The sequence below is a fragment of the Lissotriton vulgaris genome, chromosome 8 (assembly GCF_964263255.1).
Source record: "Lissotriton vulgaris chromosome 8, aLisVul1.2, whole genome shotgun sequence".
NCBI lineage: Eukaryota > Metazoa > Chordata > Amphibia > Caudata > Salamandridae > Lissotriton > Lissotriton vulgaris.
The window spans coordinates 271,146,863-271,164,895 of record NC_141696.1 but is presented as its reverse complement, the minus strand read 5'-3'; positions in this window follow the sequence as shown (position 1 = coordinate 271,164,895).

Sequence of the window (18,033 nt, the reverse complement as noted above, 5' to 3'; positions counted from 1 at the left end):
ATCTTTGGGCAGTGTATGGTATCAGGCTGGAATTTGAAATATAACAAAGAGTATGTGATGAAGCCTAAGTAAATTTATAATAATACAAGGGAAGCCTAACTCAATCGATAACTATAACAGAGAAGCCTATCTGAATCTATAACTATTACAGAGGGATAGTATATAACTAACAGAATATTTTTTCTCAAATTAACTTAAAGTGCACAACATACTTCACTTTCCAAAATAACAATTTACCTTTGAGAAAGCAGTTGAAGTTATCAGTGTTATTTCTTTTCAAATGTACTTCAGGACGCAGTAGTCAAAATGGCTGTGTTTCCTTCTCTTTTTTTTTAGGAAATAATCGTAGAAAATGAAAGAAACTTTTTAATTGGTTGTAAATTCTCACACTTCATATGTGTTTTGGTCATGTAATTTACCTCAGGATATTTAGTCAGGCCTGTAGCCTAAATGTCTCAATGGAATTCCACCAAATTTGGGCAAATGGTAGGGACTGCTATGTAGTAGGGCCTATTCTATATTTGATGAAAGTGTCTCCAGTGGTTTTTCGGTAAATTACTTTCCCACCTTTTTTTATGGAGCGCTTACCGGTGCGCGCCCCGGTACGCGTACCGACAGCGTAACGGAAGTCCTCCATTTTGTGTTTCGGTACAATCGAGACACAAGATGGAGGGCAAACAATGTTCGGAATGGGTAGAAGGGGGCACGGTAGACACTTCCTGACCCTCTAGGTTTTCTGAGGGGGTCTTAGGAGGCTCATAAAGGCTAAAAAAAAAAAAATCTTGAATTTTTCGCGGGGGGGAGCGCCCGGTACGCCCACCCGTGCGCGTACCGGGAAGCGTACTTTGGTGAAAAATAGTGAAAAAAGTTAGAAAATGATAAACGTTTTGAATGATCAGAGGTAGGGTAGCTCTGAAAAGAGCTTTTGGGTTCTGTGATTGATTTAGGTACCTACAAGTAGGTTCCAATGCAGGAATAAAATTCAATTTCCCTCATCTGAGAAGTGCACACCATCTCCTCTGTAGATGTCTTGCATGTTGTAACGCAAGTTATTATTGTATATTGAACCCATTCCACAGTCTCTCATGTAAGCAGAAACAGATTTATTCACATGTTTCCGTGCTTTTTCAAATTGTGGACAAAATTGGTTGGACCAGTTCCATTTCTGTCTTTGGCATATATTGGAATATACCAAGGCAATTTGTGGAAAAAGTGTCATCAATTGATCAAAGGTGTCCTTTAAAAGCATTTCTAGACCAACCCCAGTCATAGTGCCCAAATCATTTCCACCACAGTGCACTATTAAGAGGTCAGGGTTTGGCAGATGCAAAAAGGTTTTCACCAATGGTATCAATTGATTACATCTCAATCCTCTCTGGCCAATCCACTTGATTTCCAGATTTGATAAATCAAGGTTGTGATAATTTCTGCTAGCTGCATACCTTTGAGCCCAGCGGATGTAGCTATGTCCAATAATCCACACAGAATACATGATGTGAGAAGGTTCTGCTGCAGTCAGATGAAGTGTGGGAATGAAATGGAAGTTGGAAAAGTAGGAGTTTCCCCAAAAATAATTGTGGAGTTTCTCTGCTGTTGAATCACAAGCAATGATTGGTGGATTCAGATAGTTGAAAACTAAAAGTTAGGGTGCATGGTTGTGTTGTTTGAAAGAAGCAATTTGAATGGTTAAGAAAAAGTCACTAAAAGCAATAATGCCCTGGACATGCTGGTGTATTGAGAGGTCAAACGTCCTTGCTGACTTAATTTGCAACATTGTAGAATAAACTTTTGAACCTGAGAGTTCAGTTAGGAGGGAGTTGCTATGGTAACAGATAGAAAGATCTGAGAGGAGAAGGGTGTTGGTTTGAAAATAGTGAGGGAAGACTTTTGATTGGTTGAAATGAGGCATTTGTGTGTAAAGATAGAGATTTTCTATGCCAGTCTTGGTTTCAGTGTATTGAGTGCACACCTTTTGCTCTGCTAAAGAAAAATTGGTGTGTTTGTCTGACACTGTTTTCAATCTCCCAAAGCATTTGTAAAGGTAAGTAATGATTTATTTAATTTAGATAGAGACTTGTTTGCTGTATGGAGAATATTTGGAAGCAGATAGATATGTTTTAGTAGTGAAATTGAATGCCTGAACATAGGTTCTGCGCAGTGTTTCTTAAATGTTATTCAAAAAACGATTTTGGGTGCAAATGAATGGTATTTTCATGTGGCCCTTATTTATGATTGCCTTGTGCAACCGGTGCATCACTTTATACATGGGAAATAAGTGACGCTCTTCTGGCGCAAGGTCTTCATAAATAAGGCTTTGAGTTTCTTTGCTCTTGGTTTGTGTTCTGCTTTTTGATAATGCATGATATCAACATTTGCGAGGTAGAGGATTTGTATTTTGGGAAACAGTGATGTTTAAAAGTGAAATTCTGTGCTTGTACATAGGTTCTGCCCTGTGTTTTCATATAGTAAGAAAAGTCTAAAACAAAAAATGAAGATCTTGCAAGAATTAGATCCTTGCAGAGTGAGAGAAAGCACAGGTTTGCATGGGCATTCACTGGCTTGTCTTTCTAGAAAAGTATGTCAGAGTGGTTTTCATCATTTTAGGATGTTAGCACTGAATCATAATAGGGTGAGGAAATTAGTGAGAAGGTTGTATTATGCAAAAAGTCCAGCACTTAAGCTTAAACAGTTAAACAGTGCTCTTTTGCATGGATCTGAAGTGGATGTGAAGACTATTTGTGAAGAAATTGAGTTTTGTTATTTTGGGAACAAAGAGGACAGTGTAGAAATGGATATAGTAATGGATGGTAATGTGGAAGATAATGGACAGATTTCAAGTACAGAAAAGTTTGACGAGGAAATTACCAATTTTAAGGTGAAATCAAGTGAAAGGCCTAATTTAACTTGTGTGTATTGTCGACGGACTCATTATAAGATTCAGACTAGGTTAGTTGATTTATATGCGAAATTTGAATTTGAAAATAATAGTGAATGGAAGGATTTTGTAAGTTATTTGTTGGTGGAGAATTCTTTTGATTTGATTTTTGATCAGCGTATTTGTAATTATTGTTTGAAAAAATTAAATGAAAATAGAATGCCTGCTAGAGCAGGTTATAATAATCTTCAGTTGATAGATATTCCTTATGAATTGATGGATTTAAATACTTATGAATCAATTTTGATTCAATGTGTCCATCCTTTTCAAGCTATTGTTCGCATGGAGCCTAAGATAGGAAAATTACCTCCTACAGATTTACAAAGAGGATTAAAGGGAAGAGTTGTTTATTTGCCTCTAGATGTGAAGAAAAATATTGATACAATTGGTGTAGAAAGAGTAGAAGAGGATCCTCTAGTTATTCTAGTTAATGGGGTTCCGACAAAGAGTAAGAAAATCTGGCAAGATTTAGTGGATGTTAGGAAAGTCAAAAAGGCAACGTTGTATTTGGTCAAAAACAATGAGTACTACAAAGATGTAAATGTTGGAGCAGAGGAAACAGCTACAGAAGAAGATAGTGATTATTCAGTTGGCCAAATTGAAAAAGTTTATGTGTCTAGAAATGAAGAAATATATGAACATTATACTGTTCATCCTTTGCATTCCAAAGAAGTAATGGGGAATGCAATTGACTTGTTTCAAATGAAAGCAGCAAAAGAAAGTCCTATTAGTGTATGGGAAGAAAGTTTGGAAGCTCGTTGTTTTCCACAGTTATTTCCAACAGGTCGTGGTGGACGATATGACGATCGACTCGTTCAAAATTCCTGCAGCTGAATACCGGACTTTAAGATTATATGCTGAAGATCCAAGGTTTCGTCAATGTATTCCGTATTTGTTTCATCTACTGTATGAAAGTGATTTGTCTGGTCTTTCTTATACAGTTAATCATATACTGAAAAGAGGAGCTCATCTGCAAAATGTTTCTGCAAGGGACTTTATGGAGAAAGTCAATCTGCAAGATAGTATTTTGGAATCTCAGCTAATCAATCTCATGGCATGCCAACGTGGAACCAATGAGTATTGGTTCCATCGTCATGGAGAATTGAAATGTATGCTAAGAAACTTAGGAACTCCTACATGGTTCCTCACTCTTAGCTGTGTTGAGTATGCATGGGACGACTTACTTCAATTTCTACGAGAGGCAAATGGAAACATACAAAATATAGAATTGAAAACACCTGGAGAACTGTGTTCTTTGGATCCAGTGAATGTTTGCAGGTATTTTAATCATAGATTTGAAGCTATTATGTCTTTTATTACCAACAAAAAAAATCCTCTCCTTGGAGAGGTTTTGGATTTCTTTTGGAGGAAGGAATATCAAGCGAGAGGTGCTCCTCATATACATATGTTGTTATGGATTAAAGATGCACCCAAATTTGGAACTGATTCGGATGAAACAGTGATGAGTTTAATTGAAGAGTATTCAACATGTGCTATTCCAAAATCTACTGAAGAAAACAGTTTAAGGCAACAAGTTTTACGTTTTCAATCTCATTGTTGTGGAAAGTACTGTCGTCGAAAATTTAAAAACAAGGAAAAGTACTACACGAAAAGTCGTTTTGCGTTTCCACGATCAGTGATTTCTAAGAGAAGAGTAAATAATTTGATGTCATCTCTACGACATACTGTGACGAGGAAATCTCCCAAAAATACATACAATTTGAAAAGAAATGAAGAATCTAAATACATCAACGATTACAACCCAGTGATTTTGTCCATGTGAAATGCTAACATGGATATTCAGTTCGTTGCTGACAATTCTATTGCTGTGGCTCGATATGTGACATCTTACATCACTAAAAAAGAAAAGACAGAACTGAAGGAAATGTGGGAGGACATTTCACATGAAAAGAGTCTAAGCAAGAAATTATACAGTTTCAGTCTGAAGATGTTGTCGCATCGAGAAATTGGAGCATATGAATGTTCTGATCGGTTATCATCAGCAAGTCTCTATGCCAAATCAAGAACTATCATTTGGGTGAGTCTAGGTCTTGCTGCAACACGAAACCGAGTTTTGAAATCTGTACAAGAAATTGAATATTTGGCGGAGAAAGAACCAAACAGTACAGATATTTTGAAGACAAATATGTTGGATACCTACTATCCAAATAGAAGTACTCACCTTGAGAACACTTGTTTGTATGAAGTTCTGCAAAACTACAGTTATAAAAGGAACATCACAGAAGATATCAATAATGGAAAATATGCAGTCATTGGCTATGAAGGATGTCTAGTGAAGCAGAAAAAAGGCCATTTGATTAATCATCGAAAATTGAGTTGCGAAGCTCCAGACAAAAGAGAATTTCACTATTTAGTTTTTTTGCAACTCTTTAAGCCATGGCGTACAGAAGAGGAACTACTTGGAGATTTTCTCTGTTATGAAGACTCTTTTAATGCAACTAAGGATACCTTAGAATGTCCTATTTTTCTAAATTATCTGCAAATGTTGAACGAAGAAATAGAGTAAGAAACCACGATTGCTGAAGAGATAGCTAGAGACAGTTCTCAAGATAGTCAGAGTTCTACTTCATTGAGTCAGGATCCACTAGGAGGACCTATTATCCTAAATGAAGCTGCCACTGCCATGGATGAGGTGGAAAGTGCTATGGAAGAAGATGGAGTTAACTTAGAAGATTTGGTAAAGCAACTAAACGTTGAACAGAAAAAGATATATGATGAAGTCACAGAGCAGATTGAACATGGATTCAGACATGAGAAAAAAGAGTGCTCATGTACATCATTTGACCCTGTCCGACTGTATGTAAGTGGAGAAGCGGGGACAGGAAAAAGTTTTCTGATTAAAGCCATTGCACGTTATCTGCAGAAAAGGACTGATTTGCCGCTGTCTTGTGTTGTAACTGCTCCAACTGGTCTGGCAGCACATAACATTAAAGGGATTACTCTACATCGTTTACTGATGCTGCCAGTTGAGCATGATAATAAATTGCATTACAACAAATTATCTGGAGATGCGTGTTCTAAAGTTTCAAGAGTCTTGAAGAAAATGAAACTTCTTATTATTGATGAAGTAAGCATGGTCTCAAATCTAATGCTTGCTTTTGTGCATTTGAGAATGCAAGAAATTCTTAGAACAGAGTATGATGTGTTATTTGGAGGAAAACACATTATTGTTTTTGGAGATCTATTGCAGTTGACTCCAGTAAAAGGACAACCAGTGTTTAAAATGCTCACACATGAAGATACTAGGAAGTCCCTTGGAAGCATTGGAAACGTTAATACATGGTTAAATTTTAAATATGCTGAACTGCTTCAAAATATGCGACAGGCAAAGGATGAAGATTATAAAAATATTCTACAAGATGTAAGAATTGGAAAAGTAAGCGAGCTTGGGAAAGAAGCTTTACATGATCAATTAATTTCAAATTTGTATCCAAATGAAAACATTCTTCCAGAGAATATTTTTTAAAAAATGACTGAGAAGAAATCTGGGATATGTTTGATGCCAACTCTGCAAGAATGTTCCATCTTCAACAACAAAATGTTAGAGTTAGAAAATGAAGAGATTGTGAAACTGGAAGCAATGGATAAAATAGAGCATATGGGTGCAACAATTGCTTTGTCTGAAAATTTGAAAACTAAATTGGATTCATTAGAGAAAAGTATTTCTAAAACAGCTGGTTTTGAAAAGACTCTGAATGTGTGTTTAAATTGTCGTATCATTTTGAGAAGGAATTTAAATGTTGAAAGAGGTCTGGTAAATGGAGCAATGGGTTATGTTGTTGATTTTGTGAATTATAGAAATAGAGATGGAATTAAATTTTTAAAAATAAAATTTGATGTCATTGAGCAAGTACAACAAATCAGTCGTTGTTCTGCTAGATTTTTACTTGTAAAAGACTTATATGTTCGCCGAAAACAGTTTCCTGTTTGTTTGGCATATGCAGTAACAATTCATAAATCTCAAGGTTTATGTGTAGATAATGCTTTAGTGAACATTGGAAGATCTGTGTTTAAAGAGGGTATGGCATATGTGACATTATCCAGAGTCAGAACTTTATCAGGATTATACTTGATTGAGTGTGATGAGACAAAAATGTGTGCAGATCTAGATTGTGTTAAAGAATACAATAGGTTAAGAAGAGAGTATGCTCCACATTTGCCTCAATATCCTCTGTTTGAAAAACGTGTGGTAGGCCAAAAAAGAAGAAATGAGGATAATTGCAGTGAGGAAGTAGCAAAAAGACAAAAAGTAAACACAACTGTAATTGAAAACAGGAAGAAAAAGAATTGTGAAGAAAATGTTGTTGGATTTCAGTTTGAAAATAGTTCTGGTGTCAACTGCTATGCTAATGTAGTGGTTAATGTTGTTTTTTTTCTTAACATTTTACAAGAACAGATTGTTGAAAATCGGGATCAAAGATAGTGTGGTTTATTGAATTCTGTGTTTCAGAAATGTAGCAGTGATAGAGCAAAAATAGAAAGTGTAACAGAAATTCGAAATATTTTAGATGTGTACTGGTCAAGATAAATTTTCACAGAACATTCAGCAGGATTGTCAGGAATTTTTAATGTATATGTTTGGTGTTTTGGAAGATGAAGATGTAGATATAAATAATCTTTTCAGCCTTTCTCATCAATGGCAGCATGACTGCCACAATTGTAGTTCATCAAGTACTACTAGAATAGACACTGAAAGATTTATATATTTGACTTTACCTGACTGTAAATCAGTGTCATTTAAAAATCTAGTTAAAGCAGCATATCATAATATGGTGTGTACCCAATGTAACTATCCAATGCTATCCACATTATTTACACAAAGTTATGGGCAGTATATCATTTTAGTTTTACAACGATGTAGACCTGATGGAACTAAATTGACAACTTCTATCAAAAATTTTGTGGCTTCTCAGTTATCAATTTCAGGAAGAACATTTACAACTGAAGCTATTATTTATCATGACGGTTCTTCGACAACCTCAGGACATTATACATGCTACTTAAAATGTGAAAAAGGATGGAGTTACTGCAATGATTCTCATTTAACTTATAAACAACGTTTGCCTTATGACTCTGCAAATTCTTATCTAGTGTTTTTAAAACCAAAGTTTTAGTAAAGGGAATTGGCCTTTGAAGGCGGGAACAGATAATAAAAGTTAGTTAGTTAGTTAGTTAGTTAATCTAATGTTTTAAATTATTTATCTCATATATATACTTTAAGTGGATCTCAAAGTAAAAAATACTGATATATCTGACACAAATTGGCCGTGAGGAAAGTGTAAGGTATGATGTTCTTCGATCTTTTTTCATAGGAAGTCGATGAAATGGAAGTTATAGAGCATTGCAGACTTTTTTTCCACCAAAAGGACCTTCACTATCTTCTATTTGGCCTCACGGAAAAGTAAGTGAATCAAAGATTAGTGTACATACATGAGATGTATGTTTGAATGGTTTTTTTCCTGCTGTTATATGATGAAGACTTTGAACTCACTAATTTAAGTGAAATTCATTATATTCTGAGAACAGCTAAAATAAATAATGTAACATATTGTAGAAGTTATTGTATAGTTTGCATTGTGTAATTTATATTGTATTCACATTGTCTCACACTCATTTTCCTTTCTCACCCTTATTTACCTCTATTTACTCATTTACACTGCTTTTTTAAGTTTGTTTCATCGCTGTTCCTTTACTGCACTTCATTCACAACTTCTCAATTCAATTTGAACTGTCTGCATTTCCTCTCTTCCTTCCACCACTTTTTATCTTTTCACATTCTCTCAGTACCACTGCTTTAGTTTTCTTCCCCTCTCTTTCTTTCTTTTTCTCCATTGTATTTCTTTCACACTCATTGTACTGTAGTTCACTTAGTCCTTCCCTTTATTTTTCTGTGTACTTACTCTCTCACTCCTGTTTCATCCATCGTTCTATATTAACCTCATTCCCTTCATCCCTTCACTCTGTGACTCCCCTTCACTCACTCTCAGTCATCTTCTATTCCTCTTTTTTATTAATAGTTCCTCATTCAGAATCCTCTCCTTTTCACTCATTTTCCTTTACTTTCTTATCTTTCCTGATTTCGTTTTGGTATCTCACATTCTTTTAGTATCTTACTTACCTTCAGTAATTTGTTCTCTTTCTATTTCTTATTCCTTCTTTTTTCTCTTTCTATATTACTTTATTTCTGTTTTTGTATCCTTCACTATTGCTTTATTTCTTAGTAAACGTTTTTAGATTTTTTAACCTCTTGAACTGTTTCTTCTATTTTAATATATATTTTTAACTAATTATAACGGGTTTTTTCTTTTGTCTTTCACAGATACAAGTTTTCATTAATTATATGGTAAGTGTGTTTACAAAATGTACTTTCTTTTCACCCGTTGCTTTAACCTCACTACTTTTCTCTCACTCTACCTCACCCCTGTTTCCTTACTTTGCTTCCCACACTTATTCTTATCCTCCATGTTTACTTCCTACCACATTCTACTTCTTTCATTACCTCTGCTTATCCACACTCCTTCACTTACCTTTTTTACTGGTTCACTTAGTCCCTTTGTGACACTCCTTCCTTTACTCTCTCTCTTCTTTCTCTCTGTCCCTCCCCATGTCTTACCCTTATTCACTTATATCCACCCTCTTTCACTCCTCTTAACTTACACTCACTGCTATTTTCTTTCCCTCCGTCACTACTGTTTTTTTTTCTCTGGTTCCGTCACTATCCGTCATTCCCCATACTTAAGTCTCCTTCGTTTTACTTTCATCACCCATTCACATTTCCCCAGAACCTCTGCTTTAGTCTTCTTCCTCTTTCTTCTTTTCTTTTGCTCCCTTATTCATTTTCTTTTTCTCAGTTACTTCCTCTTAAACCTTTTATCTGTCTTACTATCTATTACACAATCCCTCTGTGTTCCTCCCTCTAGCTCTCTTTCTCTTAACACCACTCTCTCTGTCCCCATTCTTCATGCTCACTCCTTCATTATTTTTTTTTTCTTTTTTTTTTTGTTGGTGCGCTGACGGGACGGGACGCACCAACAAAATTCACTACAAAGTACATAGGTATAAAACCCTATAAAAAGTTAAAAATTAGCAGTTAAAAAACCTATGAAATTCACTGAAAAAAACAAAGGTTTCACACCAGTTATAGTTCGAAATTAGCATTAAAAAAACATATGAAATTCACTGAAAAAACCAGAGGTTTCACACCAGTTATAGTTAGGAATTAGCATTTAAAAAACCTATTAAATTCACTGAAAAAACCAGAGGTTTCACACCAGTTATAGTTAGCTGGAAATTTTACTGACATAAAACCATTGAAATTCCCACGTTATAGTTAGTCGGACTCACTATAACTTGCGCGTGCAATGCACTGCTGATGACATCACATATTACATCACTCATGACATGGTCAGTGACATCACTCATGACATCACTGATGACACCATCCTTGTGACACAGTGACAGACCTCCTTTCGCTGTAAAGTAGCCTTTGACACACATATTCAAAAATAGAAACTAACATTTTCAAAAAAGTGGATATACCCATACCAGTTACAACAACCAATCAGTAATTTCACCATCTATATACACATTCACACATTCACCAACAGTTTTATATAGTCACTCATACATATACTCACTCATCATATGTAGTGATACCCCTATTCATCCTGTAACACACTGACAGTCATCAAAAAGTTACTCACACATATACTCACACATGCAAATAAACTAATAAACATCCATTTATTTGCATATACAGATTTACACACACTACCACCTTACTTCTAAGGAAACTTACACATATGTACTCTCTTAAACAATCACTTATAGAAACACATACTTATTTAAACAGGAACTCTTACAATCTCTCACTCTCACATATACTGAGTTATATACATCAATACTCACATATACTAGATTAAAACATATCTTGTTACTGATAAACACACTAGTGAGACAGGCATTCAATCAGTAACACACACATATACACACTCATCCACTCATACAGTCCTGCACATATGCTGTTTTCAAAAAACATACAAACAGTGAGTCCGTCATTGATACATCTATGTGCTAAGTAACACCCCCACCAAACTATACAGACACTCATACTGATACTAAAAAAACATATAATAACCCATATACACACACATGTAGCTACTCACCAACCCATACAGCCACTTATACACAAAGTGAAACACTGATACATATATTTAAATATTTAAATATTACTCGCCAATATATGTATTCACTAAGATACACTTAATAAGCCAGTTAACCAATCAATTTTTTTAAAAAAAAACATTAATTAAGAAAATAATTTAAACATTTATTCTTCCATCGACCTTTACATAAACATATATAAAGCATATTTATTTTTCAGAAAGATACACATTCACTGGATGGTGTCATCAGTGATGTCATGAGTGATGTCACTGACCATGTCATGAGTGATGTAATATGTGATGTCATCAGCAGTGCATTGCACGCGCAAGTTATAGTGAGTCCGACTAACTATAACGTGGGAATTTCAATGGTTTATGTCAGTAAAATTTCCAGCTAACTATAACTGGTGTGAAACCTCTGGTTTTTTCAGTGAATATATATATATATAGATATATATTCACTGAAAAAACCATAGGTTATAGACCATATATAGTTAGGGATTAGCATTTACAAAACCTTATTTTACTTGCACAAAACCATTGAAATTCGCATATATAGTTAGTTGCACTAACTATATATCGCGCACCCGCAATCCACTGCTGATGATGTCACATATTACATCATTCATGACATGGTCAGTGACATCACTGATGACATCACTGATGACATCATCCAGTGACTGTATGTTTCTGTAAAGTTAAAATATGTCTTACATATTGAAGAATGAGTGGATGTATAAGTGTCTGGATGAAGGATTTAGTAGGTGCATGACTGACTGTATGAGAGAGTGATTAAATGTGTCTCACTGAGTGCATGGGTTAGTGACTAAACTGTCTTAATTTGTGCATCATTATATCTGTTGTTCTGTAAAGTGCTGCATATGTTGATCAGTAGCTATATGAGTAACTATATGGGTTATTCATTGGTTGACCAAGTATTTGTATGGGAGAGTGAGTGTGTGTTTGTGGGTGTCTGGGAGGTGTGTGACTCTGTGCATAGATGTGTGAGCAGTTGATTCACTAGATGTATGGGTTCGAAACTGCATGTGGAAACAGCTGTATGGGCGGTTGACTGTGTGCATGAGTGTATTGGTGAGTGAATGGATATCTTAGTGCTACATGTCAAAGTAAGTACATATGTAAAACACAGTACATGTGGGAGTTGACATATATAAATAACTGTGCATAAGAGCCAGTGAATGTGTGAGTGGCTGTATGGATCATTGTGAACTTGTATCAGGGATTATATAAGAGAGTAAATATGTGTTAGTGTATGTTTGAATAAGTAAGGTGTGTATAACTGTATAGTTGAGGAAATGGAGGTGTGATTGATTCTTTGCATGACTGACTAGGTGTGTGAGTAACTCCATGGATGAGTGACAGTCTGTGAGTGTCTGTTTACACTGAGTGTATCTAAGGTTATATTAGAGTCTGAAGAGGTTCAACGTATTATCACATGAATGATATCATCAGTGATGTGATCAGTAATGTCAAATGAGATGTCATCAGTGATGTCATTTGAGATGTCATCAGTGATGTCATCAGTGATGTCACTGACCATGTCATGAAAGATGTAATATGTGACATCATCAGCAGTGGATTGCGGGTGCGCGATATATAGTTAGTGCAACTAACTACATATGCGAATTTCAATGGTTTTGTGCGAGTAAAATAAGGTTTTGTAAATGCTAATCCCTAACTATATATGGTCTATAACCTATGTTTTTTTCAGTGAATTTTCAAGGTTTTGTAAATGCTAATTCCTAACTATATATGGTCTATAACCTATGGTTTTTTCAGTGAATTTCAATGGATTTTTTAATAGCAAATATCAAAAGCTGTAAAATGTATTCTTCTTTTAAATGACACTTTTTCCGCAAACTGCCTTGGTATATTCCAATATATGTCAAAGACAAAAATGTAAGTGGTCAAATCAATTTTTTCCACAATTTGAGAAAGCACAGAAACATGTGAATAAATCTGTTTCTGCTTACATGAGAGACTATGGAATGGGTTTAATATACAACAATAACTTGCGTTCCAACATTCAACACATCTACAGAAGAGATGGTGTGCACTTCTCCGATGAAGGGAATAGAATATTCGTTCTTTATTTAAAAGTGTGCATTGGAACCTACTTGTAGGTACCTAAATTATCCACAGAACACAATAGCTCTTTTCAGAGCTACCCTACCTCTGATCATTCAAAACGTTTATCTTTTTCTATTTTTTTTTCTTCACCAAAGTACGCTCCCCGGTTAGCTTACCGGTGCGCGTACCGGGCGCTCCCCCCAGCGAAATTTTCGAAAAGTTAATTTTTTGTATTTTTGCATATATCAACGTCCTAATCCCCCCTCAGAAAACCTAGAGGGTCACAAAGTGTCTACCGTGCCCCCTTCTACCCATTCCGTACATTGTTTGTCCTCCATCTTATGTCTCAATTCTACCAATACACAAAATGGAGGACTCCCGTAACGCTGCCGGTTCGCGTACCTGGGAGCGCACCGGTAAGCGCTCGATAAAAAAAGGTGGGAAAGTAATTTACAGAAAAACTACTACAGACACTTTCATCAAATATAGAATAGGGCCTACTACATAGCAGTCCCTACCATTTACCCAAATTTGATGGAATTCCATTGAGAAAATGATGCTGTAAGCCGACTTAAATATCCTGAGGTAAATTACCTAACAAAAACACTTATGAAGTGTTAGAATTGACAACCAATCAAAATGCTACTTTCAATATCTTCTATTATTTTATGACATTTGATTGGTTATGTACCTGAATATATATAAAGAAAGAGAGATAAACACAGCCATTTTGACTACTACTTCCTGAAGTACATATCAAGTGCATTTCAACTGAGAACTTAAACTTCTTTTTGATTGGTAAGATGATATTTTAAAAACTGAAGTATGTTCTGCACTTTAAGTTAATTAGGAAAACATTTTCGGATAGTTATATACTATCCCTCTGTAATAGTTATAGAATAAGATAGACTTCTCTGTTTTAGTTATGGATGGAGTTAGGCTTGTCTTGTATAATTAAGAATTAATTTAGGCTTTATCACATACATTTTTTTATATTTCTACTTCCAGTCTGATACCATACACTGCCCAAAGATAAAATCACTGTTTAAAAAAACAAACTACCTGTCTCTACTTAAACCCAACAGTGCCCTATCTGTACTGATATCTTTTTTTTAAATTCGTTTTACAGCACAAAAATGGAAGGAGAGAAAAAAACTAACTTGGAAATTGTTGCAAGAAGCAACACAGATACAGAAATCGACTCTGAATTCTATGATGAATCACAGGACTTTGAACTTCTGCAATGTGTGGAATCAGTAGATTTCCTAATTGAAAATAAAAAAAATCTGACAATGAATTATTAGAAGTTCTTTTTAATTTTGAAAACGAATCTGAAAAATAAATTTTTATTTAATAATTCAAAAATTGTTTGAGACATCATTCATTTTTATATGTATTTTGTAAACTAGTAGCAAATTGATTATAATGTAAAATCAGACTTTAAATATACTGTGCAACTTTTTTGTGTTACATAGTAAGTTTGCTTGAAATTACTTCCTTTCTTCCACTATATTATCTCCAAAGTGCATTTAACATCTCTTTATCATCTCCTGCCTCCATGGTGTTTCTGCTTTCCTGACAGACTACGCTATGAATTCCATATACCACAATAACTTCTGAAACAACATGCAAGATATTTACAAAGAAAACGGTGTATTTTTATTTTTAGACTCTGCATTGGTACCTACATCTTGGTACTTAAATCAAAAAAAAAGAACAATCAATAAACATACAATATTTGAACATTCTTTCATCCCATTTTCCCAACATTACGCTTCCCGGACCGCTTCCCGGTGCACGTACCAAGCGCTCCCCCCGCAAAAAAATGATAATAATTTTTTTTTTTTGACCCGCGGGGCCCTTTTAAAGCCCCCTCATCAAACCTAGGGGGACAGGGAGGATGTACTCTGCCCCCTTATGCTCATTTCCCACTTTGTTTTTTCCACCTCTTGTGTCTCGATCCTACCGAGACACAAGATGGCGGCCGCTCCAGACTGTTTAGAATGTTGACAGTCACCGGGGAGCCAATCCGCTTCTCCTCGCGAAGTTCCGTTACACGTCAGGTACGCGAACCGGGGCGCTAACCGGGACGCTGTCACAGGTATGTCTGTTTTTTAAAATGTTAATTTCTCAAAATCCACTGGAGCACATATATTGAGACATAGCAAAAGCATGCCGGGCAAACCAAATCTACAATTTTGCCAAGTTTCGTGTAAATCCATTCAGCCGTTCGAGCTAAAAGTAATTCCAACCGCCCTATGGAAAAATGAATGGGAAAAACACGTTTTGGGACCCCCCTTTTATCTCGGCCCCCTGAAGGACTGGGCTATTTAAGACCCAGCGGTGCCAGGGGACAACACCTGAAACCTTCGTGGGTAACCTGCTCCGGCGTACAAGTGACAGAGACACGGGACACTTCCTTCGGCGTCAAAGATTCGAGCTTTATTTACTGCAGGGAACACAGAAGTCACGGCAAGTACAACGCGTGCTACTTGTGGAGACTGCTTCAAATTGGTTATGTGGATCGCTCCTTTTATACATAATTCACCCATAGGTTTACATGGTACACAAAGGTTTATGGCTCGGTTCCCATGATTATCCCCCAGAGGGGTCGCTTTGGTCTCTTTGATACATTCAAGGTCCGGAACATCAGTGCGGAAACATTTGGCGGTTCCCAACTGTATAAACCCGTCTTCCCACCATTAATACATTCCAATCAGCAGTAAAACAGATCGAAGAAGGAACAAGGACAGGTGCAGGGGAAGATGGAAACAGTGGGGAGATTGGAAGGGCGTAAAAGGGGAGGTATTGGGAAACACGAGCTCCTGGCATCAAAGAGACGTGCCTAATGAGATGCACGGCTGAGACAATAAACCGGCACGGCAAGATGAGCCTCAAACGGGGCCATTTGCCTTACAGTATCATCCCCCTCGTCATAAAGACATTTTCAAAGGACATATGTCTTCCGTAGATGCCTTGGGAATCCCAGGGTCGCGAAGCGGACAGCGTCCGTTCGCTGGCTACCTGAGGGCAAGAGACAAAATGGATGCCATATCTAAGATGGAACCCGTGGGTACAGATAAAATACCCCACTTAATAGACGAACGTTTTAGTTTAGCACAGCGAAACTACATAAACCCACTAAACTCGTCATTTGCGGTTCATAGATATCAGACTCGACCATATTCGTGCAAGTCAAAAACATCACTTACAATTGTCACGGAACCTCAGACGCTCCTTTTGCCCTCATGTAGGCAATCACTAGTCGGAATCATACTCGATATTCATCAGACCATCTAGATGTTGCTGTAACATAGCTCTGTCCAATCGAGCTTCTTTGGTAACAGGCGGCTGTCTTATACACGTTGTAGCACAGAGGCCACATAAGGCAGGACCACACTGCACACAAAGGCAACACGTGAACAGGAATGCCACAACAACTCCGATAATCATCAGAATCTTCCAACCCCAAGTCGACATCAGGCCCCAAAACCACCCAAGTAGCGTCCAATCCCCTACGTCCACGTGTATGGACTCAGAGATTTTATGCAACTTTGAGATGGCTTGATAAACAGTCGGAGCGTTATCAGGAATGAAAATACAGCAGCTCTAATGGATCACCTTGCATACCCCACCTCGATCTGCTAAGATCACGTCTAAAACCATACGGTTTTGTAACGTCATAAGTCTATCCGCCTGAAGTTCTGTGGTGATATTACCAAGGGCACTGGCAGTAATATTAGCTGTCGATTCCACCACTCGAGTCAACTGTCTCAGGTTCCTACTATTAACCATAGGCCCCCAAAACGGGAGGAAACCCTTGAAAAAGTCTCCTGCCTCTTGACCGGCAGTATCCTCTTCGCTAATTACGCCTCTCACAACTCTAGTCTTGTGATAGTCTGCATCTACAGTGAACGTCGGAGGCAACAAATTTGCGATAAAACATGAGCCCACAAAGTCGAAGGGCAACCATGCATACGCACGATCGTGACAGATAAAGTATGTACCCTTGGCAGCCATAAACACAGGGGACGAGACCATCGGCAAAATGTAATTTTCAGTGCAAGCACTCTCTCCAAGTCGGGCTTTCGATCTTGGGCCACGACCTATTAGACAAAAATTACCAATGTGGGGTACGACCCATATCGGAGGCGAGCTTTTAAGCTGTTTTTCACTAGCGAACACACTATACTCGCCTCTACTCAGGACCCTATAGGCTTGTACCTCTTCTTCTGGAATAAGCGAGGGTTCATAGATATCTCTATCTAAATCCTCTATCGCTATAGACAAAGGCTTTTGATACGAGCCAGGGCCAGAGTAGGGGGATCGTGGCTCTCGATTGGGGTGGGAACCTAGTGCGCTTCGAAACATTGTTTGAAATGCTCGAGCAGAACCCTGGGAACTGTACGGTAAAACCAAATATGGAATTCCCTTATCTGTGGTATGTGGCATCAACCCACACACCCACCAATTAGTAGTGTTAACCACTAACTGGTGCTGGTGAAGGAGCTGAATAAAGGAATTATTGCGAAATTCTGTACGTCTAGCCTGCTCGTGTTCGGGTAAGATATGGAAAGAATGAGGAAATGCAGTAGAGGTAAGTTTAGAGTCAGAAGTAGGAGTAGGTGTAGGTATGGCAGAAGGTAAGAAGTACGACATCATATAGTACACCCCACCCGCCAGTAATGCAGAAACAATCAAAAGCAATACAAATATCTGAAACATAAAACATTTCGTACGGCTAAGTTGCTGTAGCTCAAATCTTTGTGCCTGTGCTCTTTCCACGTCCATCAGCTTTGAAAACGCCATCCCCTATGACCG